Source organism: Trachypithecus francoisi, unplaced genomic scaffold, assembly GCF_009764315.1.
Source record: "Trachypithecus francoisi isolate TF-2019V2 unplaced genomic scaffold, Tfra_2.0 Lachesis_group12, whole genome shotgun sequence".
In the NCBI taxonomy this organism is placed as follows: Eukaryota; Metazoa; Chordata; class Mammalia; order Primates; family Cercopithecidae; genus Trachypithecus; species Trachypithecus francoisi.
Genome location: NW_022681457.1, coordinates 99,988,411 through 100,003,583, shown reverse-complemented (window position 1 = coordinate 100,003,583; position 15,173 = coordinate 99,988,411).

Genomic DNA, 15,173 nt, shown 5'->3' with positions numbered 1-15,173 from the left:
CTTACTGCAACCTCTGCCTTCCGGGTTCAAGTGATTTTTGAGCCTCAGCCTCCCTAGATGGGACCAAAGATGCACGCCACCACACCCGGCTAATTTTTTGTATTTTTAGTAGAGAAGGGGTTTTGTCATGTTGACCAGGCTGGTCTCAAACTCCTGGCCTCAAGCAATCCTCCTGCCTCGGCCTCCCAAAGTGCTGGGATTACAGGCATGAGCCACTGCGCCCGGCCCTATGATCTAATATCTAAAAAAACCACCAATCATTTCCTAATGTCATATAATAATAAATGGATTTTCAAGCTTCTCAAGTTGTCCTCTTTCTCTCACACACACTCTCTCTCTCTATATAATTATATTGTAAAAATAAAAAACATATTTATATATATGCATTTCCTTTTTTTTTTAAGAGAGAGATTCATTCTTGTCACCCAGGCTGGAGTGCGGTGGCGCAATCTTGGTTTACTGCAACCTCTGCCTCTTGGGTTCAAGCGATTCTCCTGCCTCAGCCTCCCAAGTAGCTGGAATTACAGGCGCCCACCACCACGCCCAGCAAATTTTTGTATTTTTAGTAGATACAGGGTTTCGCCATGTTGGCCAGGCTGGTCATGAACTCCTGATCTCAAGTAATCCACCCGCCTCGGCCTCCCAAAGTGCTGGGATTACAGGCGTAAGAGACTGCACCTGGCCTATATATGCATTTCTACATATGCAAATTGAAAACCAGCTTCTAGTAGAATGCCATTCTTTTCTCTTCCACCCACATGAAACTTCTTCCTCTCCCACCTGGGCCTGGACCTGTAAACTCCATCAGGGACAGTGGCGACGTCGGGCAGAGACACAAAGAATCTGCAGCTTGCGCGGACCAGGTGGAGGCATGGGGCGGGGTTGGGACAGTTTCCTGTCGGGGAGGTACTGGGAGCCAGATGCTGGCCACCAACTTCTCAGGGTGACTGAGTTGGGGCTGGAGATAGAACTTGGCAAACACTGGGCCTGGTTCTGGGACTGGCGGAGGCTGGGGCGAGCCCAGCCGGGGCTCCACAGCAGCCGTCACTGCCTGCGAAGTGCTCCTGGGCAGACGACACAACGTGCTCCTTGCAGAGCTCCTCTTATGCCAACGTATGTGGCTCAGCAGTGGAGTCACGTTGGATTTGGGCCCCAATTCCGGCGCTAGCACTTTGTGTAGTGCACAAGTTATACACCCGTATATGGCAACTCTGACCGGCAGGGGTGACTTGCCCAACAAGGTGGAGCAGACAGACTCCAGCCTGAAATCAGGCAAGGTGGAGGTTCACAGTGGACTCTCTCTGTCCACACAGCAACAGCACTATAAGAGCTGCCATTTATTAGGCATTTAGTCTGTGGGAAGCCCCGGCCTGAGTTAGCCGGTGTTTTCTTTGTGACCGTATGGACTAGGTGCCAGTGTTATCTTTACTTTAGGGACGAGCACACAGGCTCTGAGAGGTTCAGTCATTTGCTCAAGGCTGTACACATCATAAGGCTTCATCCTGGATCTATTCGCTCTTGGGGCTGTGTTGGAAGAAGGGTGTCTCACATGGCTGTTGTTAGCGGGGGTCCCGGAGTCCTTTTCGGGCCCAGGGCATTGAGGATTCTGTTTGTTAGGTCTGTGGTGGGATCTCAGCAGCCAGATATGCCTCATACCCCGTTCAGAACCACTGGGCGGCCAGCGCCCGTGGAAATTCAGGCACATGGAAACCCAGCCCTCTCTGGGACACTGTAGGTGACAGTGCTGACCTTTAGGTCCCCAAGAGCAGAAATCATGACACCTGGAAGTGCAAAAGGAGATCAGGAAGGTGCCAGAACTTCTGTAATATCACTCCCCCTCCCATACGCAGAGTATGGTCAGCAGGGAAGGAGGTGAGGTTGGCATGACCCACATGGGCACCCGGTCCTCCTGGGTACCCCAGCCAGACAAGTGACCTTGTATAGGCTAGAGAGTGTGACTTGCCCTGGACTCCCCCAGAAAATGGTGGGGGGATGCTGCTGGCTCCTCCTACCCTGGCTGCGGCCATCAGTTTAGTCCTGGGAAGGCTGGTGGCAGCTGCAAAGCTGGTGGCCAACATCTGGGGCTTTGAAGCCTGCAGTTCACATTCCTTAAAGGAGCGGGTGGGAGTGGACCAGGGGCAGATTCTGGGGCCACCAGACCTGTCACTATCCCCACAGGCCCTTCCTTCAGACAACAGACAGTTGTCTTAGACGGTCGCCGCAGGCGCTCAGATGAGCACTCCTTTCTGGCAGAAGCTGCTGTTAGCTTTGCCACATTCCCCACAGAGGCACCGCAGTTTGGAGAGATGCTTAGGAGGGGCAAGGTACGGCCTTGAATCATTTCAAGGCTGCACTTGCCAGTCTTTTTTGCTGTATTATCCTCCAGAACGAGCTCCTCCCTGTGGCCTGCATGAAAACTCGATGGCTGTTTCTCCACTGTCAGAAAAGGTGACGTTTTCATACACCTGGACCTAGAAGAAATCAAGCTGGGCTTAAAGAAAATCAGGCAGCAGACCAAAAGACACTTAAACTGTGACTCCTTTTGGTTTGTTTGTTTTGCAGGGAGAGGCAATTAGTAGAAATTCTTGGCCACTTCTGAGTTGCTGATGGCAATGTCTTGAGGGAGAGGCGCTGGGAGGAGAGGCAGCCGCCGGGAGGGAGGGGCCGTGTGAGTAGAGACAGTAGGTAGCATTCGAATGAGCCTTAAATCTATGGGAGATGGAACGCCCCCTGCCAGTCTCTCAGAGACTGTGAGAAACTGAATCCCGCAGTAGTCAGTGGTGTGCTGAGGGCTGACAGCTGGGGGCAAAGCTTCCCTGCATGACTGAGTGGACACCAGGCATCTTTCCGGACCAACTCTGTCTCCTCCTGGCGCCCAAACCAACATTTCCCTTCCCCACGCTCAGTGGTGGGTGTGTTGACCCCATCCTCATGGGGCCCGGGGGGTCCACATCCAGTTTTCCTTCCCGACTGCCAGTCTTGGTGACCTGGAGTGACTCCAGGGGCACAGGCTGCCCACCAGCTCCTGCCTCATCCCTACAGTGGACCCACTCCCAGTCCCTCGACGTGGCCCTGGGTCTCTGATGAGCTGGCTGAGCTGGACACCGTGCCCTGGGCTCTCCCTCCCTGGCCACCCTCCTCCTGCGTCTTCTGTCCTTCTTTTCTTCTCTCCACCCTTCCCACAGGCCCTCCCAAAGTCCTTACCTAGGATGAGCCCCAAAGTCCTTACCTAGGATGAGCACAGTGATGCTGAAAAGAAAACCATCCATTCCTGGAGGCTGTGAACCAGGCCCTGCACTAGGAGCTTGGCGGGCGGCCAGACCCAGGTGCCCAACGTCACCCGGTGTGCCAGAAACCGCCTCCTGCTGCCACCCATGGGGCAGGGGCTGGTGATTGTGGAAAACACATGGGTCACAGGCCACCTTTCAGAGGTTGGCCAAGATGTGCCCCCGAGGAAAAGACATTAAAGAGGTGTGTGTGTAAATGAGTGTGCGTGCATGGGCACGTGAGTGTGTATGTGAGTGAGATCACATCTTGCACCAGGCCTAACTCCTAGGCCCCATGTGAGGGGATGGTGGGGGACAAGGCAGTGAGGCCCAGGTGCTCCCTGAGGGTGACCACGACGCTGGGGAGCCCGCAGGAGTGGAGCTGAGCAGTGGCAGTGTCTCCCTGCTGCCCCTGGCCCCGGCCGTGAAGGTTCTGCACACAGGGCTCTTCTTGGGACAGCTGGGGTTGTTATTGTTGTTGTTTTTTTTTTAATTTTTATTTTTTTGAGGTGGAGTCCTGCTCTGTCACCCAGGCTGGAGTGCAGTGGTGCATTCTCAGCTCACTGCAACCTCTGCCTCTTCAATTCAAGCAATTCTCTTGCCTCAGCTTCTTGAGTAGCTGGGATTACAGGCACATACCACCACGCCCAGCTAATTTTTAAATATTTTTAGTAGAGACGGAGTTTCGCCATGTTGGTCAAGTTGGTCTCGAAATCCTGACCTCAGGTGATCCTCCTGCCTCGGCCTCCCAAAGTGCTGGGATCACAGGCATGAGCCACCGCACCTGGCCCAGCTGGGGTTTTTAACCTTGTAGGTTATGTGTTCTCTTCTCCACCTCTGTTCTCATCAGAACAGCTCTGTGTGTGCATATGTGTATGTGCGTGCATGCATGTGTGTATACGTGTGTGCGTGTGTATGTGTGTGTGCATGTGTGTGCGCGTGTGTGTATGTGTGAACAAGCACACGTGTGTTTTCATCCATGTTGATCCGATTTCCCTGTGTTTCCCCTGACTCCCACCCCTAGACTTTCCGGAGTCGTTCTCGTTAGCAGCCCTCATGATTCATTGTGGGAGGGGGATTTAAAACTGCTCATAAAACACCACTTCATTTCTGTTTTCTTTTCTCCCCTTTCTTTCTCGGCCCCTTGGCTCCAGAGCTGGGATTTTCCCCCTGTGCTTGGCCAGATATGTAAAATAAATACATCCACTGTGCAGGAGGAAATGACCTTCGGGTTCTGGGGGCCCTCTTAATGGGGACTGAGCACTGCTGACAGTTCCACGCTTCCCTTTTTTTCCCTTTCACGTTCTGAGACTGCCCAGGAGCCGGCGTCTCAGATTCCAGGTGTCCTGCGCAGCCCAGAAAAGCCGTTCAGCAAGGCCAGGGCACAACCCACACCCAGTTTCTCACCTGGCTTTACCCTGAGTGTACCTCTGTCTAGGGATCCCACTGGTTTTGTTTTTTCTATTTCTTTTTAGTAACAAAAGAAATCATGTTTGTCTCTAAAACTATAAGCAGCATAGAAATGAAGATCTCGGCCGGGTGCAGTGGCTCACGCCTGTAATCCCAGCACTTTGGGAGGCTGAGGTGGGCAGATTACCTGAGGTCAGGAGTTCGAGACCAGCCTGGCCATCATGGCGAAACCCTGTCTCTACTAAAAATACAAAAATTAGGAAGGCATAGTGGCTCGTGCCTGTAATCCCAGCTACTCAGGAGGCTGAGGCAGGAGAATGTCTTGAACCTGGAGGTGGAAGTTGCAATGAGCCGAGATCATGCCACTGCACTCCAGCCTGCGAGACAGAGCAAGACTCCGTCTCAAAAAAAAAAGAAAAAAAAAAAAAGAGAGAGAGAGAAATGAAGATTCTTTCTCCCCTTTCCTCCCAATGCTCTCCCCACAGGAACGAGAGCTGCATGATGTGGGGAGCAGCTGAAGATCTCTCATCCACCTTCGTGAGTGTCAGTTGTCCATGGCCACTACTGGAATCTTACTCATCACAGCAGGAGGCCTGGCTTCTGGCACAGGTGGAATGAATGAAGGAAGGAAGGAACGAATGAATGAAAACAATGAAACTGTGCAGAACAGTCTGTCTCTGAGTGGGCAGTGGATCTTGGAAAACGCATCTTCAGCCATCCAGCATGGGAAGATCTGGATTTGGGATGTAGCCTCTTCCTCCCTGTGTGACCTTTGGCAGATATCATTTACTTTTTGGAACTTCAGTTTTGCATCCTCAAAAAGGGGATATTGCCTGCCCAGTTCACGTCACAGACCTGTGAAGGTCAAAACAGAAGGCAGGAGGGAGCGTATTCCCTAAAAGAAACAGCAGCTGGGCAGAGTGGCCCATGCCTGGAATCCCAGCCAAGGCACGAGGATTGCTGGAGACCAGAAGTTTGAGACAAGTATGGGCAACATAACAATACCTCATCTCTAAAAAAGAGTATTTAAAAAATCAGCTGGGGCCGGGCACGGTGGCTCACCTGTAATCCCAGTACTTTGGGAGGCTGAGGCAGGCAGATCACTTGAGGCCAGGAGTTCGAGTCCAGCCTAGCAAACATGGTGAAATCCCATCTCTAGCGAAAATAGAAAAATTAGCCAGGTGTAGTGGTGCACACCTGTAGTACCACTGCACTCCAGCCTGGTTGACGAAGCAAGATTCTGTCTCAAAAAACAAACAAACAAACAAAAAAACCAGCGGGGCATGGTGGCTCACACTGTAGTCCCAGATACTTGGGAGGCTGAGTGGAGAGGATGGTTTGAGCCCAGGAGGTCCAGGCTGCAGTGAGCCATGATCGCACCACTGCACTCCAGCCTGGGCCGCAGAGTGAGACCCTGTCTCTACAAAAGAAAATAAGAAAGGAAGGAAGGAAGGAAAGAAAAATAAATAAATAAAAATAAAGGTAAAGCATGGGGACATCTCTGAGACAAAGAGCTGAGTGGAAGAATGAAGTTAGGACTCAGCAACGCAGGATGGCGATGCTTACAATTTCAAGCCCCTCCTCTATCTCTTTCGATAAGGCAAAAAACAGTCCTGGAAATTGCTCACCAAACCAGCAGTGGATGACAGGAGCTCATTAGCTTTGTGTGTCGTTATAATTTTTGTAATTAGAATGGATGTAGCAACTACTTTGGTAGTGAAAATATTTTAATATCTGCTTATGAATAAAGTGACATGCATAAGAGTCCCTGTTTACTGGGCTCTGACCCTGTAGCAGGCTGTGAGGATGGCTACTGTACTCATTTTACAGACGAGGAAACTGAAATCCAGGCAGGTGAAGTGCCTTGCCCAGGATCACACAGCAGAACAGGATGAAGCAGATTCTGATGCCCAGGCAAGACTGACCCCAGTGGGGAACCATGGGTCCCTAAATGACACTGATCACAGCAACAACGGGCAAGACGGGACAAGTGACTCAGAGCAGACTCCACACAAGAGGAGATGCTGCCCATGCCGAGGGCACCGGGGTAGGATTTATGCCTTCACCTGGGAGAGCAAGGAGTTCAGAGTCAGGAAGACTGGGGCTTGTGGTCCCAGCTCTGCCACTTTCCGGTTGTGTAACTTCTGCCAGATCCCTTCACCCCTCCGAGCTTCAATGTGCTCGTACGCAAAAGGGGCGAGTGACCACCTACCTTGTAGGCTTGTGTGGACTGCGTGTGTTATGGCCGTGACAACACCATGTGTGCTGTAAGGTGTGCTTTATTCATTCCCGAAATGAGCATTGATCATGCACCCACTTTCATGCCAAGCCCTTCTCTGGGATCTGGGGAGACAGCAGCAAACACGACAGATGGGGTCCTGGTCCCTGGAGTTACTTTCAAGTGGTTGGAGTCAGATAATCAACCGGTAAAGCCTGACACAGTTCACGGGGCAGTGAGTGTCGTGGAGAACCCACGCTGGACAGCGCGATGGAGCGGCCTCGGGGCTGGGCTGCTGAGCAAGGGAGGGGCCTCTCTGACTTTGTGATGTCTGCACAGAGGCTGAGCGGTGTGGTGCAGGTCAGTGATGGAAAGCTGTTTACAGGAAGTGTCAAGGGACAGCCCCAAGGAAGGGAGGAGCTAGAGCGGGTGAGGAACAGAAGGCCGGGGCAGGGAGAACGGGCAAGGGGCCACTGGACAGTGCCTGTGCACTAGAGGTGGTCTCTAGAGGTGGGAATGTCTTTGTGGACATGTGTCCTTTGCTTGGGACAGTGGAGAGAGGCTTCCACGTCTGGACAGGTGAGAAAGAGGGAGGAGCTGTCAGGCAGGACCATGGAGATAGGTGGGAGGGTGAGGCACCTGCTCTGAGCCCTTTCTCCCTGGGCAGGATGGGGGGCAGGAATGGGGCATGTGGGCAGAGCAGAGGGAAGCAGTGGTGCAGGAATGGCCCTGACCTGCACAGATGTGGGAGGAGGTCCACGGGCCCAGAGATGGGCTGAGGTCACAGCACCGGGAACCTGGTGTTGGTTCCACAGGAGGCTCAGGGACACACCTTCAGAATTTTGAGAGCATCCCTAGCAGAGGCAGGGACTTGGACTGGTTGACCTGGCTTTCCCACACCCTCAAAACCTCAAAATGTCCAGTGTCCATCCAGTGATCAGGGTGGGTCTTTCTAGAATGTCATTTTCTCCCCAGTGCAGTTGGTGAGAGGCATTCTGACCTCCTCCCTGGAGAGTGGGGTTCCTCCTTACCATGGCCTGGTGGTTGAGCTCTAGTTCTTCTGTCTGGCTGGCCGTGTAGCCTTGGGCAAGCCGCTCCATCTCTCTGTGCCTCTGTTGCCTGGGCTGTAAACAGGAGCGAGCTAAAGGCAGGCGAACCGAGGTCTGTGACCACGTAGTAACTCATACTCAGTTCCAGAAATATTCGCCCACAGAGGTGTCTGGGACAAGCCTGGAAGGCTGATCACAGCAACCCTCTGGGTGCTGCGCGTGGCTGAGTGGCTGAGAGAACAGAAGGGAGCCCTGTCCACCGTGGGAAGCTGCTGTTTCCATCACCAGCCTGGGCTGTGGTGCAGAAAGAAGGAAGGGGAGTCTGGGTGGGACGAGGGAGGCAGCAAAGGGCCCGGACCTTCGTGGGAGCACGGACACACAGGGCAGCCATCGTCAAGCTCGGACTGACCCTACTTAGTGACATTAAGTTCTCAAAGCTCTGAGAAACAGCAACTGAGTTCTTGATCTCAATCTTCCCACCAAAGAAAATCATACACAGGTCCATGCACAGGGCTTTGCAGCTCAAAGCATGGTCTGTGTCCACATCTCCTGGGATGGGTCAGGCCCCACTGCAGTCCTGAGCCAGCTCTGCATTCCTGCCAGAGCGCCAGGAGATCAGATGCAGGGTGAACTCTGAGCAGCACTGCTCCAGCACACAGGTGGGTTCATTGCAGCCTTGTCCCCGGCGGGAAAATGCATTGGACCTGCAGCAGTGGGCACCCTGCAAGCTCCAGGAACAGGCAGGACCTGAGACATGTAGGCGGGTGGAAGCAGGAAGAAGGAGAACCCTGCACAAAACTGATGATGCATATTAAAAACATGCACATGGTGGCCGGGCGCGGTGGCTCACCCCTGTAATCCCAGGACTTTGGGAGGCCAAGGTGAGTGGATCATGAGGTCAGAAGTTCAAGACCAGCCTGGCCAAGATGGTGAAACCCCATCTCTACTAAAAATATTTAAAAAATTAGCCGGGCACGGTGGTGGGCACCTGCAATCCCAGCTACTCGGGAGATTGAGGCAGGAGAATCTCTTGAACCCGAGAGGCGAAGGTTGCAGTGAGCCGAGATTGTACCATTGCACTCCAGCCTGGGTGGACAGAGCAAGATTCCGTCTCAAAAAAACAAAACAAAATAAAACAAAACACAAAAACATGCACATGGTGCAATGGGAGCCGTATTGTGTCAATGTGAACTCTCCTGAATGTGATTATTGTTTCCAGTTATGCAAGAGCAGGTCCTTGTTCTCAGGAGGCCCATGGGGAATGGTCCTGACATGTGTACATACTTCTGTATGGCTCAGCAAACAAAATTTATGCAGATACTTGGAGAGAGCCCGTGGAGCAAAATGTTGACAATCTGTGAGCCTAGGTAAAGGGGATATGGGAGGTTTTTTGTTTTTTGTTTTTTGAGACAGAGTCTCGCTCTGTCACTGAGGCTGGAGTGCTGTGGTATAATCTCGGCTTGCTGCAACCTCTGCCTCTCAGGTGCAAGTGATTCTCCTGCCTCAGCCTCCCGAGTAGCTGGGACTACGGGTGCACGCCAGTACACCCGGCTAATTTTTGTATTTTTAATAGAGACGGGGTTTTGCCATGTTGGCCAGGCTGGTCTCAAACTCCTGACCTCAGGTGATCCTCCTGCTTTGTCCTCCCAAAGTGCTGGAATTCCAGGTGTGAGCCACTGCGCCTGCCACAGTGCAGCTGGGCCCAGGGTGGGACGGTGTGAAGTCCCTCACTGGGAATGTTTCCAGCTCGGCTCCTGGGGCCTCCTCACCTGTCCTCTGTCCAAGCCCTCATGCCAGCCCCTTGAAGGCGAGGCAGCCATTCCCACAGTCACTTCTCTATTCTGAAATGACCAAGAGGCCTGGCTGGGACGGCAGGTCTGACCACAGATTGACAGATGTTTCCACATGTGGAAGTGAGGTTTGAGCCTTGATGCGCTGTTCCTGTGGTTCCCTTTTCACACTTTCCTTGGGGGATGTGTCCAGACATGGTCTCATTGCCCTAATACGTTTCCATGTCTGTTGTGCGCAATCTTTAGATTGTTTAACAGTCCTGTTCACGGGTAGAGCACTGCCCAGTTTGCACACAGCACTTTCTTATGCACTGGCTCAGTGGCTCTTCCCAACAAGCCTGGGACTTGGGTTCATTTGCAGGATGGAGGCTCAGAGAGGCTAAGTAACAACAGTGACAACAATTAGTTGCCTTTTGCAGATCTGTCAGCATGACTCGCTCAAAGACAGACAGAAACTGCCCTGTACACACTTGATCTTCACAATAGCCCTGCAAGGTAGATATTATTATAATCCCTCATTGGAAGTAGGGAAACTGAGGATCAGAGAGAATCGTTGACTTACCCAAGGTCACACGGTGGCAAATCCAGGCCTAGACCCCATCTCTGTGTCTTGACTCCTGGTTCAGTGTTCTAACCAACTCTTGAGAACATCCATCAAACTTAAAAATATATATGACTATATTTCAACAAATCTATGACATCACTGAATATAGACACACCACTCTTTTATATACCCCAGGAAATAGAAATGCTGTCAGCTACAGTAAGACACAATACTTCTCATCACTTAGAATTTTTTATTTTAGACTAATTAAAAGCTCTTTCATAACCGTATGCATTATATATATATATATGTATATATCACTTGTCTGTACATAAAAGGAAAATTTATCTGAAAATAAATTTATATGACATGAGATAGATTTATATGAAAATAAACTTCTTCACGTCCAAAATCTAACTGAGTAGCTGGGTGTGGTGGCTCATGTCTGTGTCCAGCACTTTGGGAGGCCAAGGCAGGTGGATCACTTGAGGCCAGGAGTTTGAGACCAGCTTGGGCAACATGGCAAAACTCTATCTCTACAAAAAATACAAAAAATTAGCCAGGTGTGGTGGTACAGGCTGTAGCCCCAGCTACTTGGGAGGTCAGGGCAGGAGAGTTGCTTGAACCCGGGAGGCGAAGGTTGCAGTGAACCAAGATTGTGCCACTGCACTCCAGTCTGGGTGACAGAGTGAGACTCTTGTCTCAAGAAAAAAAAAAAAAAAAAAGACAAAATCTGAGTGAGCAGTAGAAGCCCAGCTCTTTCCCACAATATTGTTCTCCATACCAGCAAATGTTGGTGATGATTTCCCCCTCTCTCTTCAAAAATATGTTAGAGAGGAAAACCATGTTTACATCTAATAAAGTACATGCATTCTAACTACACTTGATGAATTTTTATCCGTGTTAATATTCATCTAGACTCACCGGTGGCTTGGAGCTGGCTCACATTAGGATTGTTAAACACTCAGGAATTTTGCAAACTGGTTTTAAAATTGTTGGTCACTTGAAATCAGCCGCGGGCCAGGCGCAGTGGCTCACACTTGTAATTCCAACACTTTGGGAGGCCAAGGCAGGAGGACTGCTTGAGCCCAGGAGCTTGAGACAAGCCTGGGCAACACAGGGAGACCCTGTCTCTACAAAATATTTTTTAAAAAATTAGCCAGATGTGGTGGTGCGTGCCTGTAAGTTCCAGCTACTTGGGAGGCTGACATGGGAGGATCACTTGAGCCCAGGAGATTGAGGCTGCAGCAAGCTATGACTGAGCTGCTGCACTCCAGCCTGGGTGACAGAGTGAGACCCCGTTTCAAAAAACAAAAACAAAAAACAAACCCCAGCCACAATGGGAGTATTTTACATCATGGAAACTGGCAAATGCTACACAATTCAGGGCTGTTTTTTTCCCTTCAGCGGTCTGGTTTACTGGCCCGCCACTGAGTGTAGCTACTACCCAGATCAGGAGAGATTCCCAGCATCCTAGAAGCCCCCCTGTGGCTGCCCGAGCCCCTTTCCACCAAGGGAACAACTACTGGATGTGGCATTTCCTAGAGGTGGCTGAGGGTCGCTGGCGCTGGGCTCCTGCGCCGGGTGTGCCATTGTGCGGGGCTGGCCCGCTTTCGACGCCCATGGGAGGAATGCTGCTAAACGCGTCCGATTTACCACCTCCTCCACCCCGTACCCACAGCCATTTGGTTCCTAGAGGTTAAGAGAACACTCCTCTATTGTCTCCAGGATTTCCTTCCAAGCCACAGAATCCCATCGTCGATGTGACGGTGTAAGCGGGCTACGACCACTCCCTGGAGAGGGCCTCCTGCCAACAATTGTTGTAAGACACACCCCGATTTCAGAGACACTAAAATGAAAAATCAAGCCTCTTAGAGTCACCAAAACACAGTGTATTGCCTTTTGAAGATCTTTACTGAAGCAGTTTCCTTTGAGAAGCAGTGTGTCTTCATCATTAAGCCCCGGAAAGCAGATGAGCCTGCGGTTCCTCTGGGCTAGTTGTCTCAGTGGTCACTTCGCCCCCAAACAGGTAGCGTCTGCCCACTTCTCTCATGGGGCAGCCAAGTGTTACTACCTCTGACCCCGGCCTGGAATAAGCCGACCAGCAGGCCATGGGAAACCTCAGCTCTAATACCAGGCCGCTTCTGTACAGTCCTTTCTGGGTGTGGATAAAGACCAGGCTTGTGCTCTCTGGGGACTGTTCAAAACCATCTTCAGGGTCAGACCTCAGACACGTTCCTGTGACAATTGTTTCAGGGTCCTAGTGAGTTACTTTCCCAACCTGACTGTGAGCTTCTGCAACTGTGTTTGTTTGTTTGTTTGTTGTCGTTATCTTTTTTTATTTTTTATTTTTTGAGACAGAGTCTTGCTCTGTTGCCCAGGCTGGAGTGCAGCGGTGTGATCTCGGCTCACTGCAACCTCCGCCTCCTGGGTTCAAGCAATTCTTCTGCCTCAACCTCTCGAGTAGCTGGGATTACAGGCGTGTACCACCACACTGGCTAATCTTTGTATTTTTAGTAGAGACAGGGTTTCGCCATTTTGCCCAGACTGGTCTCAAACTCCTGACCTCAAGTGATCCACCCACCTTGGCCTCCCAAAGTGTTGGGACTACAGGTGTGAGCCACCATGCCTGGCCATGCAACTGTGTTTTAATCACCTTTGTGTTCCCAAGACCCTGACATGGAACAAGCAGCCAGTAAGTATTTGAATGAAGGAGCGAATGAAAGGCCAGGAAGGGAAGAGCCTTTATTCTGAAGCCTGCCTGCCCAGCTGCCCTTGGGAAAGCCACCGTCTGCAAAAGTCACAGGAGCAAATGAGACAAAAATGCAAAATGGCTTTGCATGAGCTGTGAGGGGTTAACTGTGAATGTCTTTAGGTGACCTTCTTGGAGACCTCAAGACCACCCCTCTGTGACTTAGTTCAGGCTGCCCTGCCGTGATGCCTGCTGGGATCAAGGCCTGGGTCCCCGGGTGGGGTGGGGCAGGCGTGGCAGCAGGAAGGATCCGGCTGAGACTTGCCCTGGGGGGCCCGGGAAGGAGGGCGGCAGGAGGCAGATTCCACCAATGAAGTAGATCTGGAGCCAGGCAGACCAGCCCTTGGATATAATCTCAGAAGGGGCTGGGAGAATGGAAGGATTTTGCTGAGGATGGAGTGAGAGGGTTGGAGGGTTGGGTATGTTCCTGAGAGCATTTCCCTGTCTATGGGGAATTCAGAGAGAAGCCCACGTTCTCCAGGCCAGTGGCGGTGCCTTCAACGTGGAGCTGGAAGACCTGGGCTTAAATCCCACCTCTGCCATGTCCTGTCCTCCCTCATGACTCCCAGTAGTTACTGCCTTCTCTGGGCCTCAGTTTCCCCAACTGGAAATTTAAAAAAATTACCCTGTTCCTGCATCAGATGGTTGGTTGTGGATATCACTGAAGTCTCCTCATGTGGTATTGAGCCCTTGCTCTTGGCCAGACACAGCAATTTACATGCAATGATTTTCGAAGTCTGGTCCAGGGACCAGCAGTGTCAGCATCACTTGGGAACTTGGCCAGAAATGTGAATTCTTGGGTTCCACCCCAACTACTCTAAATCCAAAAACAATTTTCATTTTGATTTTTATTTACTTTTTGAGATGGAGTCTTGCTCTGTCACCCAGGCTGGACTGCAGTGGCACAATCTCAGCTCACTGCAACCTCCGCCTCCTGGGTTCAAGGGATTCTCCTGCCTCAGCCTCCCGAGTAGCTGGGATTACAGGTGTGCACCATGATGCTTGTATTTTTTTTGTATTTTTAGAAGAGGTGGGGTTTCCACCATGTTGGCCAGGTGGTCTCGTGCTCCTAACCTCAGGTGATCCACCCGTCTTGGCCTCCAAAAGTGCTGGGATTATAGGCGTGAGCCACAGCGCCCGGCCCCAAGGACAATTTTTAAATGATATAATTCATATCCCCTAAAATTAACCCTTTAAAGTGTGCAATGAGGTGACTTTTAGTATTATTCACCGGGTAATAGAACCTATTACCACTAATTCCAGAATATTTTCATCGCTCTCAAAAGAAATCTTGTACCATTTAGCAGTGACTCTCCACTCCCCTGTCCTTCAGCCCTGCACTCAAACCTACTTTTCAGCTCTGTGGATTTGCCTATTCTGGACACTTCATATAAATGGAATCATAGAGTATGTGGTCTTTTCTTTCACTTAGCGTAATGTCTTCAATGTTCATCCATATTGTAATACGTGTTAGTACATGTTGTACTGATGGAACATATATGTTGTAGCATGTTTCACCTTTTAAAAAAATCTTTTTTTTAAATTAAAAACATTTTAAAAACACATTCAAAAATTTTCTTAGAGTAGTTTTAGTTTCACAGCAAAATTGTGAGGAAGGTATGGAGAGTTCCCTATGTTCCCTGCCCCCACAACATACGCAGCCTCCCATCATCAACGGCCCCCACCAGAATGGAAACATTTTAACAACGGATGAACTGACGTTGACACATCATTATCACTGCAAATCCATAGTCCACTTTGGGGTTCACTCTTAATGTTGTACATTCTATGGGTTTGGACAAGTGTATAATGACGTGTATCTGTCATGATGGTATCATACAAAGTATTTTCACTGCCATAAAAATCCTCTGGGTGCCACCTATTTCTTCCTCCCATTCCCCTAGCCCCTGGCAACCACTGATCTTTCTACCATCTCCACAGTTTTGCCTTTTCCAGAATGTCATTCTCTTAGTCCATTTTCTGCTGCAATAACAGAATACTACAGACTGGGTAATTTATAAAGAAAACAGACTTACTAGGCTCGTGGTTGGGGAAATCCAAGATTGAGGGGCTGCATCTGGTGAGGGCCTTCTTGCTGTGTCATAACATGGCAGAGGTCAAGCAAGCACACGGAACAGGGAGAG